This window comes from Miniopterus natalensis, chromosome 6 (genome assembly GCF_054644295.1).
Source record: "Miniopterus natalensis isolate mMinNat1 chromosome 6, mMinNat1.hap1, whole genome shotgun sequence".
NCBI classification, from domain to species: domain Eukaryota; kingdom Metazoa; phylum Chordata; class Mammalia; order Chiroptera; family Miniopteridae; genus Miniopterus; species Miniopterus natalensis.
The window spans coordinates 5083481-5098221 of NC_142086.1; the positions used below are offsets into that span (position 1 = coordinate 5083481).

A 14741-nucleotide genomic window follows, 5' to 3' on the forward strand; every position below is an offset into this window, starting at 1 on the left:
TTATTAATTAATTTACTTATTTTCAAACAATGATTACATTTTATTTAAAGATTTTAGAAGATGAGTGGTAGAACTCAAAAAAGTTACCTGAATCATTAAAAACAATGAAGTTGAAGAACTTTTTTAAAAGTAACTTTTAGCAAGATGATACCCTTTTAGTCTCAAATTGTGGAAGAGAGCAGAAAGAAGGCTGAAGATCTAAATTATAAAGTTATATTTATAAACATGTTGAAGAGTACATTAAAATAAAAAGATTGAGGAAAAGGGTACTGTACCTTACAGGTTAAATCCTATTATAAATGAACATATTCCTGTGGAAATTAACAGTCTTCTTCAATGATATTCAAACAAAACCCCATTACTAAAAGTGCTTCCACACTACATGGGATGTGCATGAAAAACACCCTGGAGAGACTCAGTATGTCTGCAAACATGAAACTGTTTCTCTAAATGGCACTTATTGACCTTGAATCCAGTTGAGTGGAGGTCAACTACAACTTGAGGCTTGTCATCTTGGGGTAGGAGAGCAATTTGAAGCCAAAGAGCACATTGCTATAGTTAATTTGTGCAGCTACAAATATATTCTCTAAGTTTCTCCTCAATGCCAAATATCTTCTGAGAATTACAGAGCAGATGAAACTTTCTAACCAATTTCAAGAATTCGTGTAAAAAAGGGTAATCATTACAGAGCTTATATATAATCAGTGTCTTACTGCCATGGATATTTTAAAGAAGAAAGTGTGTGGCATTAATAGATCTAGGACCTGAATTCTAGAATATTAAGTGCTTTTTCCCTTGCTTAGCAACCAATTATATCCACGGGTTGCAAAATCACATGCATGACAACATTGTAAGTGTTTTGCATCATCTAAGCAAAGGCCGATATTTTTGCCTGAGTGTCCCACTAACCTTTATCTAGAGCCATTGTACCTGAACTTTCTTTAAAAAGTTTCTTTTCAAATAATTTATTAATTATAACAACTAGGAGGAGCAGTGTAGAGAACCTGAATACTTCAACCAAGCAGTGAAGGCAGCAAACCTCCTATGAAACTGCTCTCCTGCCTGAATGTCTAAATACTAAATAAGCCTGCTCCCTCACCTTTGGAAGGGCGCCCCGAACACAGTGCATTTCTTGGCCACCGCAAGCCTTAGGTCGATCTCCTTTGTTCCTCAGTGTTCTCGCAAAGGCCTCTGGCCCTGCAGCTCATGCCCCGAGTAATTCAGCCTTGCTCTCAATGACCCAGGCACCCAGCACCGGCAGGAGGAGCTGAAAGGCACCCTGAACTTAGAACGCGCTGCTTGAGGCCCTGGAAGTACCTCTGTAATTAATGGATTAAGGACGGCTGCCTCTTCTTTGACTCCGGCAGCTGCTGGGCGGGTGGTAAACTCTTTAGACAGCGAGGACGGCTCTTTAGGCACCAGCTGTCATCTGGAGAAAGGTTCTGCTTCTTTCCATAGCTGCGGCTTCCTGCTTCCAGCCGCAGACAGCGCTGCTGTTGGGGGAAACAGTTCACTTGAGGAGGCGGGCGGTTCTGCCAGGCTCTGGGTTGCAAATGCATGGATATCCTCTATCGAATTTTTATTGATTTGCTCAGTTTTTTCTCCTTCCAACTGTTTTTCTCCTTCTTTATTTTCTTAATGGCTTCTCCAGAGATGTCCTGACCCACTCATAGGCTGTATTTCTTGCCCTGGCAAGTTTCTCTGGTTTGGAGGAGACGTGTAGCTGGGAAAATAGCTCTGCTATCTCTTTAGTAAAGGCTTCATCTCCTTTTGTCTTTTTCTTCCCTTCTTCAGAGAACTCTGGTAGGGAAAATGCTTCTTTCAGTTTCCAATTCAAGTTTAAGAGTCTCTAATTTTTCTCCACTTAGAGAATTAATATTTCATCTTTACTTCACATACTCGGGAAACCATCTCCAGAGCTGCTAGATGAAAAAAGCTTTTAAATTCATCAAAGAATAGCCCATAATGAGTTTTCTTGTCTGTTTCCATAGTAACCTCATTGGTGGCCCACTGCTGCTCTTTCTACTTCGCCTCTCATAAAACCTGAGATGGTGTAGAATCCCTGTTCATCAGACCCTTGGTTCCTTTAAGCCCAGGACTCCCTCCTGCTATTACACCCATTGTCCTTTTCCCAGTTAATCCTGAGGCATCTAACCCCCACTGACAGCGATCTTTTCTGTGCTCTGAACAGCAGTAGATGGCGGAGAATATGCGAAATGGTCCAGTCACTGGGGAGGAGTTTTCATTCTTTTTGGCATTTGCCTCTCCTGTTGCACCCTGAACTCAGTTGAGATTTCTCTGGGCCTAATGAGTCCCAGGGCAGTCTCCTCCTTCTTTCTCAATGACTTGAAATACCTTGTCCTGCTGTGGCTACTGTACCTGAGGCTGAGGAAAATAAGCTCTTGCCCCAGGGGCCTAGTAGCCCATGGGGTCTGGGGTACATCTGCAGAAACAGTCTCTGCAGGCAACCTGTGATGCTGAACAGGAAGAACTTCTGTCTTTTGGTCACCGGAAGGTTTGGGCTCTGGTTTTTCCCAGTAGAACCTACTGGTTCTGGTTTACCCCGTGACGTGATACTTTGATCAACAGACTCAGGATTCTTGACTGGCTCAGAGTTCCCATCTTCAAGGATGTGGGTTGTTTTAGTTATCACTAGACATGATTAGATTATAGCCACCACCACAGCTGCCCATGAGTCACTCCTACTACCCAGGAAGCCAACTGGTAACTTATGGAAGAAAGTATCTCTATTCTATACACTGTGCAAAATTAGTTAGAATCATGCATATAATTACAATGATTCAACTATCCCACTCTACTTCTAGAACAATCCAGCACTGTAACTACTTGATTAACAGTAATTTCACAAAAATAATGGTATAAAATCAGGTTTTAGTATAGAAGTTTAAGTACAAAAGCAGAGGCAAAATATTTGCAATAATTACATTTGGAAAAAGTTATGACAAAATTTCCTCCATGAGAATAAAAATGTTGCCTCTTTGATAAGTTGAAGTAAAATATCATGCCATGAGTCCTTGGACCTGAGTTAAAACCTTGGGCTTAATATCTATACTTTCTATGACTATTGACCTGCATAAACCAGGATAATACCATATTTGCTGCTCAATTATAAACTCACTTAAGTTTTCCCTCTACTTCTTCTGTAGAGAAGGAAACTTTCTCCCACTTTTCTAATTTCTTATGGTTGGACTCACAATCAAATTAACATATAATGGATTAACAGGAGAGAATGACCGACTTTATTACATATGTGCATGCGGGGGTTCCACAAGAATATGAGGCCCCAAGACACGTTGGGCAATTGAGGCTTAAATACCAATCTGGACAAAGGAGACAAAGTCAGGGGGGTGCGATTTCAAAGGGAAAGAAGGCAATTCACGGGTAAATGAGAAAGAGCAAACGCGGGGTAAACACATTCTTGCTGGGCCACCCAGAAACAATGGGACACAGGGCAATCCAACGAACAGACGTGCTGGATCCCCCCTGCTTGTCACACTTAGCTCACACATGCCAAGGTGAATATGCTAAGGTTGCTTCCTGAAGCAGGTTTTTCCATCTGAATTCCTTTGGACAGGCAAAGGAGAGGATCAGAAGCTTTTCCTGAATCTTTTGTTTCTTATAAATAACCAGCTTAAAATAATCAGTTTCCCAAATGTAGTATTTTGGGCGGCAAACTGGCCCTCCTCACTTTCTCCCCTCCCATCTCTCTCCCCACCCCTCTGTCTCCTCCTTCTCTGCTCCCCACTCCTTTTTCCTTCCTTTCTTTTCATTCTTATTTATTCTTATTTATTTTTCAAAACACCTCCATTATGCTTTAGGAACGCTAGTAGTCTTTGAAGTAGCACAGTGAAAACACAGCTTCATTCTTGGAGCTAACAGTCTCTGGGGAATGAAGGAATCTAAACAAGAAGCTTCAATAAAGTGAGGTATGTTGTATCAGTGAAAGTTTTGGTACTACGAAAAACTAAAAATGAAGCAGCTCTAAAGCTTTGGAAAAACATATACACAACCATTAAATAGAAATACTGTGTGATCTGAAATAGCCCCATTAAATGTGTAATTTAACCTGTGCACATGGCATGCTGGACAAAGCAGTGCTTCTCTCGGATGAGAAATTCCTTTGTCTGCAGGGGCTGCCGTTGTGCCAGCTGCCCGGCTTCGTGAGGCCTCCTCTGCTCTAACAATGGCGAGGCGTGGTTTCCATGGTGTTCCAGCAACTGATCTTCCAGACACTGCTATGTAATTGCTTTTTCAAATACAAAATAGCTTATAGAGAATAACATACAAAATTTACATATCCACTGTCCAGTCTTATAAATCTTCTCATGTTGGCGGATTCTTTTCAGATTTTTTAAATAAATTCTACAATACAGATACAGTCAAAGCCCCTTGTGCACTCTATTTTAATTCTACTTCCCATTGTCCTTTCTTGGTGAAACCTAAATTATGTGATTGTCATTTTTATGTGAATATTTGCAATATTACCACAGTATTTATGAACAATATATAACATTATTTTACATATTTTTAAACCATGTTATAAATATGATGTATTCATTTTGCTACTTGCTTATTTTGCTAATTATATACATCTTACAAACATACAGAATTGATATGTAACATAATATGTAAGTGTGCATTTATATATGTATATATATACTGTATTTTAATAGCTGTTCTGCATTCCATTGCTTTATTTCAGAAATTTGTTTGCCTATTTTTATTGAAGAACATTTAGATAGTTTTCAATTTTCACTATTACAAATCAAGTCAAGGCAATTATTGCAAGCTTTTCTTTATATATGTTATTTTTTAACAGTATATAAAAATAAGTATTGAGATTGCTGGATCTAAAGGAATGCAGATCTTTAACTTTGCTAGATACTTTAAATTTCATGGAGTTACATTCTTGAGTTTCCAAGGTCCCATTTCCCTTTGTCCTGCCAAGGAAGAAGTCCCATTTTACTTTTAGCAGAGCTAGGGTTAAAGCCATTGCTAGAGTTTCCTTTCCATGTTGGGGCACAGTCCAATCCAGCATCAGACTAGCTTAGTTTATGTTTCTAGTTGCAGTCCATCAGTCCAGTTTGTGGATTCTGCATGGCCATAGGCTATGTGGCCTCTAGGAAAACAGGTAAATGAAATAGAGTCACAAGAGCCAAGAAAGCAAACTCCTCTGTCTGGGATTTCCTATGTATTCCCAAATTTTCATGGGCTTGCCATGGCCCCACCTCATCTGACCAATGATCTCTATCCCCAGGTTTGACTAAAAGACACCTTCCCTAAGTCATCCAGACTTTATTGCTCATGTGTCCATCTCCCCTTTGTTGGACCCCTTCCCCCAGTGATTTTCAGGGAATGGATCGGTGGTTCCCTGGGGAGTGTAAAGCTTCAGCTTCCTGATGAAGCTGCCCAAATAGCCATGCTTTCAATGTCTGGTCTCCCTTTTAGTCCTATCCTATAGTTAATAACTAGCTAATTACAATGGTATTAATCCTCTCTTTAGATAAAACAAGACTCTTTGTAGCTTAAAAATGGGTAAATGAATAAAGGTCTACATCTTCTTATAACTGCTTAATGCTGTCAGAGAGGCATAGCCCTGACTATACCAAGCGTCAGAGGCTTTCCCTACCTGACAGAGGAAGGAGGTATAAAAGGGAAAGGGATTTTTTCTTGCAGGGAAGAGAGATTCTGCGAAGACCAGGTCAGTTTGGTGTCCCTGGGAGGCAACATAGACAGTGTCCAGAGGATGGTGCATTGGACAAGCAGGCATCCTTGTTGTATTCTAGAAGTGAGAAATTTAACAATAAAGTTAAAAGGCAAAATTCAAAAGTGAGGAGACCTATAGCAACTTAAGGTCTGGTGAGATGTAAAAACCCTTATCATAAAGGGAAAGATTAAGTTTACAGTGTCCCAGATTAAGTTGGAGGAGTGGCTTCCCTCAAGACAGGTGTGCTGTACCTGTCTGAAGCCCCTCTGTCTATGATTCTTAACTCAAATTAAGCTAAGGGAAATATTCTAAGATTTCCCCCTTGAGAAACTGTGGGCTTTTTCTGTCTAAATCATTAAGGCAGAAAAGGGAAAGCAGTTTCAAGTAAAGGTGATAGGCTGTCCATGTTTCATTGACTCAACCATAAGTACAAACCATTGAGTCTCATTGTAGGATACGGTAATGAAGATGGCTTCTAAAGTGAGGTTTATACCTTGTGCATAAATAATCAGGTAAATAGGGACATAGGCATATATTCTATGAAAAGAGAAGGAAGAACACAAAACATAAAGGTTAATGAACCAACCAAAACATAAACCGGTTGAGAAGACTTCCAGATGCAAGGCTTTTGCTGGAATGAAAGCACAGTGACAATCTGATAGATTGTCTGCAGTTAGAACATCTCCAGTGATGTCACAAGTACTGAGACCTGTATGGCATATACAGACACAGCCTTAAAAATAAAACTTTGGTGACAGTTAACTGTACTGTAGTCCAATATCCATAATTGCACATGGTGATTTCCATTGAAACATAAGTTTTCGCCCTAAGATTATCCTCATTTTCAAAGAGAGTGCATTAAATCCAGCTTTAATTTAGCCTGATTATTTGCATAAAAACAATAATAGCAGTAGATCAAATAGATCATACAGGCTTTTCCAAATTTGCTTTGTTGGAATTTTTATAAAGAATCTATAGATTGAGCTATAGTCAGCACCTCAGGGCAAAGAAGCCAAGACACACAGTTTCCAAGAGGGTTTGCTTGCAATATCTGTAGGTTTGGGTAAATTCCTCAAGTCCTGTGGTCCCCAAAGATGTCTTGAGGCTCCTTTCTTGTCATCTTTCAGGGAAGGTACCTTCATTCTTTACCAAGAAGGATTGCCACCAGCCATGTGACCAAGCAAGGTTCCAGCCCACTACTGCAGTGGGCTCTGATAATCTTTGAGAGTCAATCTTAATTCCTTAAGGATTTCTGGTGACATCCAGAGTCCAGACATCTCTCTCTCACACACATAGCTTTCCAGTCAAAATCTTGGTCAATAAAACCACACCATTTGAAACTGGTCTTATTTAATTTATGCACAGAAACCTATTGACATGACTCACTCATTAAGAATTGCCAAATTCTGGAGGGCTAAGGTAAGGAGAAAAAACTAAAAGTAAGCGATTAGTATTTCCTAGACTGGAAGACATATTTCATAATTTTTAGAAACATAGGCTTTTTGCTGGCAGACACACTGACTCTTCAGATAAGAGTTCTTGGAGACCAGGAATTAGCAGTTTAAAGACAGACAGTCTTTCCCTTGACAAACCCAGAGTAAAATTCCTTGCCAGAGTATGCACTCTCAAGGCACTGTGAATGCAGATTGTATTACCTATTGACTTTGGGTAGAAAAGCCAAAAACCTTCCATCCTCTTGAGAGGGAGATGAACATTTAATCCTCTTAAAAGAGGGAGATATTTGGTGGCTGAGGAAAAATATGAGCATCCCCAACATTTTCCTAGCTACATTGTCCTGTTGCCAGAGCCTAGGATTAGCACATGACCTCTCACTGCCAGTCTTGCCCTTCCCAAAGTAGTAATACCAGTTTCCAAGTGTGGGGCCTTACCAACAGACAGTGTTGACCAGGCACTGTTTAGTTGGGTTTATTTAACTCCGCAAGGGTGATTCGGATGGCCTCTGACCTTACAGGAGGTTTCCACCCTTTACTGTCTTGGGTAGAAAAATTCTGGCTTTTATTTGGCCTCTCATGGGTAAGCTAGAAATTTATTGCTGTCTCTTATATTCCTAACAGCCTCAGCCCCTTAGGAGGCTTGGCAGAATGAGACAGCCTCCTTTAAGAGGGAGAGAACATTCCCTGTAAACTTGACTGGACAGAGATTTAACACCCAGGCCCTGGGGTTAAATTCTGTTAGCAGTCTCACGATTACTTAATAAAAGCCTTTCATTTTTCTGAGCACCTATACATTTGAGGCTTTTCTCTGTTAGTTATACCTGTGGTAGAAACATTAATGACAAGTAGCAGTGTTTGCATGAGCCAAAATACACAGCAGTTGCATTTCCAATAGAAGCTAAAATTTATCAAGGTTGCCATGGAAGGGGAAACTCCCAAGCAACTTTCACTCCTGCTGCCCTAACGATGAGACGTTGCCAGGGGAACTCACCCTAGGCCTGGGAGATAATGGGCACCCCCTGCTTCTCTGGCTCACAGCCGAGGGTTCTGAACCATGTGCCCTAAGCCTGCAGGGCTGGGGGTTCCCGGGACTGCTGGAAAAGAGGAAATTTTTCAGCTGCGTCTCTCAGTAGCAGGCCCATGCTGTGGGGGTAGAGGCAGGGATGAAGCTTTGAATGCAGGCCACAAACTGCTGGGCTGCCAGCCAGCCCTAAGCCCCAGGCTGGGGGAGTGGACGGCCACCGGCTTTCTCTCCTGGGGCTTAAGCAAGCAGGGGGCACTGTGGGGGGCTTGTGTGCCTGTAGTAAAATCCAAGCAACATGAGTGCATGCCTGTTCCCCTTTTCCTTCCCTGGCCCCGCATGTCTGGGGCCAGCTACAGAGGCCTCTCCTGTGGCAGCCCGCTTCAGCTCACACTGTCAGAGCGGAGGGGCGGCGGCAGGTGAGGTGACACGGGAACGAGGCCGAGCTGTGCGCTTACAGCTCCCCTGGGCTGGGCACACTTGGGGTTTCGCAGGGCAGGCGTAAATTCCAAGGCAGCAGAGGGGGCTTGCCAGCTCACCCTGTTCTGTGTTCCTCTGGCACCCATCCGCCCATTGCCCTCCAGGGACCCAAGCATGGGGCCCGTTTTGGTGAAAGCCTGGGTGTTCCCAAGCAGCGGTCTGAGTTCACAGGGTGGCAACAGAGAGGAGACAGCTTGCAGAAACACAGGCCTTAGCAGAGAGAGGGATGAATTATATAGTTCCCAGACTAGGGAGAGGGGTTTCATCTCACCACAGTCCCGGTCAGGATTTCAGTCTTGGAGGCTGGGAGCCCCTCTGTAGGGAAGGAGCAGAGAAGGAATGCTTTCCACAATCTCCACAAGTTATTCTTTCCCCGGTGTTTCCTTCACAGAGGGGGCCATCTGTTGTCTGTTGGGAGCACTCCTTGTCCCTACCAGTTGTTGGTGGAAGTGGGCTTCTTGCGATGTCAAGAGAAAAAGAATTTTCTGAGACTCACATGGGGGAATGAGTGGCATTTTTTGCATGCAGTTACATCTTTGAGTTTCCAAGATCCCGTTTCCCTTTGCCCTGCCAAGGAAGGAGCCCCATTTTTCCTTCAGCAGAGCTAGAATGAAAGCCTTTGCCCAGAGTTTCCTTTCCATGTTGGGCACAGTCCAGTTCAGCATCAGGCTAGCTTAGTTTGTGTTTCCAGCTGCAGTCGATTAGTCCATTGCATGTGGGGTCTGCCTCTAGGAACACATGTGAATGCAAGAGAGCCCCAAGAGCCAAGAAAGCAAGCTCCTTTGTTGGGTATTATGTATGTCCAAATTTTTGTGGGCTTGCAAGGGCCCCACCCCCTCTGACCAATGAGCTGTTTCCAGGTTTGACTGAGAGGCACTGTCCTTATGTCATCTCAATTTTGCCGCTCATGCATCCATCTCCCCTTCATTGGACCCCCTTCCCCCACTGCTTTTCAGGGAATGAAGAGATGGTTCCCCGGGGAGTGTAAAATTGCAACTTCCTGGTGAAACTGACCAAATGGACTTACTTATAATGTCTGGTCTCCCTTTTGCTCCTTTCCTTTGATTGATAACTAGCTAATTACAACTGAATTAATTACTTTCACTATCCAGGCATAAGGTTTTCCATTTCTCCCCTTACCAAAATACTTGAGATTGCCAGATTTTTAATTACGTTCAAAGCAATAAACATGAAAATGTAGTCCATTGATTATATAGAGATCATTTATTCATGTTTCTTGGTCACTTGGACATCCACTTTTATTAGTTGCCAATTTATATACTTCTCCCATTTTCTAAAGGGTATTTTGTCTTTTACTTTTTAGTATGTTGATTTTCTTAAAATTATGCATACAAATCCTTCATCATTTTTAAATGACTTAAAAATGCTTTTTCGCTTTCAGTGTTTTGTCATTCTCTTTTGTTTTAGTAACTATTGGTGAACTAAAGTTTATCATTTGTACAATATGCGTTTATGTCATTTACAGGGAACAGACTGACAGCTGTCAGAGGGGAGGCGGTTAGGGGCTGGGTAAGAAGAGTGAAGGGATTAAACAGAGGAAAAAAAGAAAGACTCATGGACACAGACAACATCACGGTGATTATCAGAGTGAAGAGGGGCAGCAGAAGAGGGTAAAGAGGGAGTAAATGGTGCTGGAAGAAGATTTGACTTGCGGTGGTAAAAATGCAATATACAGATGATGTATTGTAGAATGTACACTCGAAACCTATATAATTTTATTAACCAATGTCACCCCAACAAATTCAATAAAAAATATTTAGAGCTAAAAAATAGAAGAAATCCTTCTGACACTGACAAAATATATTTTATATTTTCTTCTAAAACTTAAATATTTGATAAGACAATTTTTACATTTGTTTTTTTCAACTTATTTTAACAATTCTTGGCTTTGGGTCCTTTTATTCAATTATAAAATTAGCTTGAGAGTTTCCATTAATGAAACATGAAATTTTGATGAAATATCTTTAATTTATGAAAATATTTGAGGCAAAATGGCCTTTAAACAAAACTAAGTTTCCCAATTCATGAATGGGATATATCTCTCTCCATTTATTCATGTCTTAGTTTTGTCTTTTAGTGATGTTGAAAAAATAAGTTTAATTCTAATAAGTATTATTGGGCAAAATCAGAGAATTTATGTATTACTTTATTTTGTTTCTCTGAGTTTGATCATTTCTCTTTAGTTATTATGCATACACAGAAATTATATCAAGTTTTAGATTTTAATTTTCTTATGTCTTTATTGATTTCAGAGAGAAGAAGGGAGGGGGAGAGAGAGAGAGAGAAACTTCAGTGATGAGAGTCATTGATCGGCTGCCTCCTGCACGCCCCCTGCTGGGATCGAGCCCGCACCCCAGGCCTGTGCTCTGACGGGGAATCGACCTGCGGTCTCCTAGGTCATAGACTGATGCTCTGAGGCTGAGCCATGCCAGCCAGGCTGTTCATCTTTTAATCAAGGTTTTTTCTTAAATTTCTATTGGCTCAACACTTTTGTATAACATTTTAGATTGTCTTTGAAGACATATTTTCTGCCAATATATAAAAACTTTTATCAATTTCTTTGTATTTTGTAAAACTCTTATTTTGCTTGTGATACTGCCTTGGCTATGATAATAATGTATATGAAATTGGTGGACATGGAGAGGGAAGAATCATTACCTGGTTATTAATTTCTATGGTCATGTGTCTATAAAGTTTTCCCAATGAAGTGATATTTGCAATTGGTTACGAAATTAAGGAAATTTGCTTAGTCTTATTTATTTCGTAATCAGTGATTTTTCTTAAATATGTTTCTGAATCTACTATGATGATCATATAGTTGGTGTGCTATGTTGACAAAATTTTCTAATGTTGAAATATATTTGACTTTCTTTCAAGTACCCTTTTAGCCATGGTTCATTTTTTTTTTTTTTTTTTTATGGTTGGAATTGATGTGCTAGTTGTTTTTTTTAAACTTAAAATATTTATATATATTGTTTAGCTTTTGACATAAATTATTGTTGTGAAATAAATTAATTAAATTCACATATTCTTCTATTCCCTAGAATAATTTATAATAAGTATAAAAATTAATTCCTTAGTTAGATAAAAATCATTTAAAAACAAAACTAGAAGTGGTGAATTTCTGAAGGAGAGATTGTGATTGACTTCATATTTTAGTAACGTTCCTCTAGTTCCCTCTTCCCCTTCCCCTTTCCCATCTCTCTCTCTTCCCTCTTCCCTCCCTCTCTCAGCACCCCTCCTACTCCCCTCCACCTCTTCTCTCTCTTTCTCTCATGTTTCTAGATTATTTTCAGTTACTTCAGTGTTTCTTTTAAAATTTTCTCTCAAAGGTATAAATTTACTTTTAGTTATTATTCGCTCTGCATTCTCTAAGTTTTAATATATGATATATTTCACTGTTATTACGTAATTTTTCTAGAGATTGCCTCTTCAATCTATAATCATTTAGGATTGCATGTTCAAAATTTCTAAAGTAGGGTTTCTACAGTGTGTTTGGAAATTTGCTGTGATTTTTAGCTACAATTTTATTGTTGATGCTTTATTGAATTTAATTTTGATTCAAGCTCTTTATTGGTAGGATAGCAATTTTTTTTATTTAATGAGACTTTGAGTACTTATTTAAAGTTTTCTTATTCTTACTAAATTTATTAGTCTGCTACATTTACCCTCATATAAGTATGCATATTAAAATCTTCAAGTTCAAAGTTTGAAAACTTTCTGTAATTTTCTTCAGTTATTTGTGTCATTAATTTATCTCCTTACAAGTGCATTATTGTTATATATTATACAATCATTATTATGTGTTCCTAGTGGGTTATTATTTTCATTATTTTTATAATATTTTTATACTTTTATATTTGTATGAATTATAGATATTTATTATTTTAGATTATAAATATTGTATTGTGCTTATTTGTATTAGTATACAATTATTATAATTTTATATTTTTGTAATAATTATGAAGCTTTTTCTTTATTGCTTTTTCCCTTAATTATATTTTGTTCATTATATTTCATGTCTTTGTGCCATATCTGTTTGTACTACTTTGTCCTGAATCTTAATATATAGTCTTCTTTAGATACACCTTGTTATAAAGCAGCATATAGTTTGATTTAAAAAATACAATCTGAGTACTTGTGTCATATTTAGGGACTATTTAGACTTATTTTCTAGATTATACATTTTTGTTGTTTCCCCGTGTCGTTAGTCTCCTTTCCTCTTCAGCCTCGCGGGCTGACGTCCGTGAGTGTGACGGGTTTTCTGTTACTTCGCTCCCTTTCCTTCCTTCGTTTCCTTTCTCCTTCCCTCCCTTTCACCCTTTCTGTCCTGACTTAGATAGACTATGTGCATATTCTGTAATTCTCTAAATTTACCCCATGGAAGTGATGCTCATTTCCATTAAATCTGAATTTATTCTGCAGAGCTGTCTTATCCTAAACCCAGCAAGGCCCTCGGTGCACTCTGACCACCCATTGCCTATCGTATGTATATTCCAGCATCATGTAGTCATTGCTTTGAAATTTAGACTGTTTCAAAACATTTAAAAAGTTGTCTTGTAGTCAATAGTTAAATGTTTTTATCAGCACCTTTTATTATTTTATATTACCTTTTGTCCTATACATTCTTTCTGGTTTCTTATTTCACCAAGATGAAATTTTCTCATTAGAAAAATTTTTAAGTGTCAATACTCATCTGACAACATTGTCTCTTGAAATATTAAAAAATGCATTTACTTAGTTTCATACTTAAATGATAGTTTGGCAGGTTATAATTTTTTGGGCTGACAGTTGCTTTTCCAAAGCATTGAGGAAATATTATTTCATTATCTTTTAGAATCATTTAGCACTTTTGCTGATCAAATTATGTACTGTTCATAATTATTTTATGGCAGAATATTTTTATTTTTGCTGATTTAAAAATTAATTTTTCTTTATTCCTTATGTTGCACAGCTCACTGTGCTGTGTCTAGATGTGAGCTTATCTTTACCCCGCTCTATGCTAGGAATCCCAAATTAAAAACTCAGCCACTTTCTCAATTTCCTCTGCAAAGAGACTATTTGAAGATATATATGCTGGAGACACTTGAAACTATTATTCCTCGGTGAATCTTTCAGTATCTTCCACTTTAGCAATTTTTCAAGAGACTGTGGTTATACTGGTGACATTTTATTAATAAGTAGAACTTTTATTTCCAAGATTTTTAGGTTTAGTTTTTTTTCATACCAATTACTCTTATATTGCTGTTAATTTTACCAAAATTTATGTTTTTGGTTTTTACTATTTTTCATGCATTTTACAAGTATTTATATAAAATACTCTGTACTTATTCCATGAATGAATTGTATCTGAAATAAACATGTTACACATAGATTGGATGTCTTTCTTAGCCTTACTTTGCTTCATATGATTTACAATTTGTGTTAATTCATTGCATTTAGTTTGTTTATTAATTTAATTCATTTATTTTCTGTCTGTTTCATTGCTTTGCTTACCCATCTTTTATGAGTTGCCTCCATGTGTCTTCACTCAGAGCCTTTATCCAGAATCAGATATTATAACGACCTCTAGTTTTGTTCTCTCCCAAGTCATAGCCCTGATCACTACTCAGCACTTATGTTACATTTCTGGCTTATTGGAGATGTTTGTTTTCTTTTTACGCATGGTAATTTTGCCTGGGTTTTTATTCTTCAGTCTTATCTCTCAGTGTGTATTTGCAGCACAAGTGGTAAATCAAAGCATGGCCTCAATTTGCATTTTGACTGAAAGTCTGTGACTGTTTAAATGTCTTTTGAGTCACAATAGGGCTTCCTTGCCTCTTTTTGCTGATATTATGGATTTTCATCCATGTGCTCATTTTTATTTAGCATCGCTTGGGGGAAAACTTCAACTGTCATAATGTTTTATAAGTCAAATTTTCAATATAGAAAATTAGTTTTCTGCAGGTTTGGAACTAGAGTTTATCAAATTCTTCACTTTGTATATAGAGAATAAAGTGAAGACATTTGATTTAAAATATGACTTAGGGTACTACTT

The 14741-nt window shown here is 38.6% G+C and overlaps 1 pseudogene; it reads right to left on the reverse strand.

Moving 5' to 3' along the window:
- Positions 1–1157: 1157 nt before the first annotated feature.
- Positions 1158–14741, reverse strand: part of LOC107539209 (protein FAM114A2 pseudogene) — a 95706-nt pseudogene continuing 82122 nt past the window's right edge.